The sequence below is a fragment of the Plectropomus leopardus genome, unplaced genomic scaffold (genome assembly GCF_008729295.1).
Source record: "Plectropomus leopardus isolate mb unplaced genomic scaffold, YSFRI_Pleo_2.0 unplaced_scaffold19889, whole genome shotgun sequence".
Taxonomy (NCBI): Eukaryota; Metazoa; Chordata; class Actinopteri; order Perciformes; family Serranidae; genus Plectropomus; species Plectropomus leopardus.
The window spans coordinates 5-1,555 of NW_024621483.1; the positions used below are offsets into that span (position 1 = coordinate 5).

The 1,551-nt window shown below is 43.7% G+C and overlaps 1 long non-coding RNA gene across 1 annotated transcript; it reads right to left on the reverse strand.

Annotated features, from left to right (window-relative positions):
• Positions 1–561: 561 nt before the first annotated feature.
• LOC121965407 lies at positions 562–1,321 on the reverse strand. The gene is made up of 3 exons (XR_006107484.1): positions 1,220–1,321; positions 941–1,006; positions 562–775 (listed from the first exon to the last, which is right to left on the reverse strand). It is a non-coding gene; the product is annotated as an uncharacterized LOC121965407 (long non-coding RNA).
• Between the last annotated feature and the right edge of the window lie 230 nt (positions 1,322–1,551).

Sequence of the window (1,551 nt, forward strand, 5' to 3'; positions counted from 1 at the left end):
GTAAATATGCTTTGTTCTTTCAACATCACATTGTGTTGTTCATGTTAACTGGCTAACTGGCGTCATGACGGTCTTCTGGTTTTTCTTTTTGAATGACAATTATAGACGACCGCCGTCTGCTGACGCAGAACATACGAGCTGGTTAGCTGTAGTCTTTGCGGGGTGTTCAAGAGCAACTTTTCGGCCGAAACACAGGCGACATGAGGCGACACAAGTCAGCTTTCACTGCCACTAGTCCTTTTTGTCAGTTTGGTGTGTCTGGGCCTTGAGTCCTTAATGTGAGTCAAGACTTAATCCCAGAATGCAACTCTAAAGTGTTTTCCATTACACCCTTCGTACTTAGTAAACTCACGTCTTTCTAGCTCCACAACCCCAGCTGATGCTTTCTTGCGGATCAAATATGGATCCTAAATCTCGATTCTCTCTCGGTTTAAAGGAAGTTTCATTTCCGTCCGCGACACCTCAGACATGCGCTGTCTGACTTCCATGCATCCGTCTGCAGGCACAAAGCTGCGACCATGGAGGGCTCCATCAGATCTGAGGCAGCTGAACATAGGGCCTTAATCAGCGTTTCAAGTGTGTGCGTTGTGCTTGTGTTTAGTGTATGCAATGTGTATGTTTTGTGTGTGTGTATGTGTGTGTGTTACATGTAAAGACGACACAAGCAGTTCTGCTGCTGTGATATCGCCTTAATTTCACAAAGCCACCTCTTGGTGGCAGGACCATCGCTCCTCCTTCCTCACGCCACCTCCGTCTCTCTGACACCATCAGGGACCTGCAGGAACACAACAAGAGAAAAAGATATATTAGTGCAGATTAAAGCTACTGTTATTTGTTCTTCTGTGTTACAGAGTCCATGTGAATAGAGATGAGTATAATATCTTCCCACCAAATAACATAAATCATAAGTCGTATAAAGTATAGATCAGTGTGCACTCACAGAGACATCATTGAAACCAGCTTCCATCGGATGGTTTTGCACTGGGGGAACTCTCACATGATCCTGCTGAAATTACAGTTAATCTTTGATCAGACACATTTCAGAGTTTGTTTTTACCACTTCGAAAACTAACAAACCATTGAGGAAATTAATATCACAACTGGTCATAATGGTACAACTCCAAACATAAGATCCAAATTGTAATAAAGCAGAATGATACTCACACACAAACTCGTCTGTGGGTCTTTTTAGGTGTCAGAGTTTTAAATGTTAACTTACTGTGAGGTCTGGTTCATATGTCTCATTACTAAATCCAGCACCAGCTGAGGAAGAAGGTGGTGATGATGGACCAGTCAGAGTACTGATTCTCTGTTGGATTCGGAGGTAGTAAATCAGCAGGGCGATCAGTGTGGCAATCAGCAGCAGGACCACGATGATGGACGCTGCGATCCCTCCTGAGTTGTCTCGCTGTTTTGAGTCTGCAGGAAACATAGAAGGCAGTTGGTTTCCAGTTCTACCAGAGATTATGCTGAAGATAATGTGGTTCGTTTTGGCGTTTAAACAATCTGACAAACTGCTGGCAGTAAGACAAACTCTTGTATTGCTCAGTG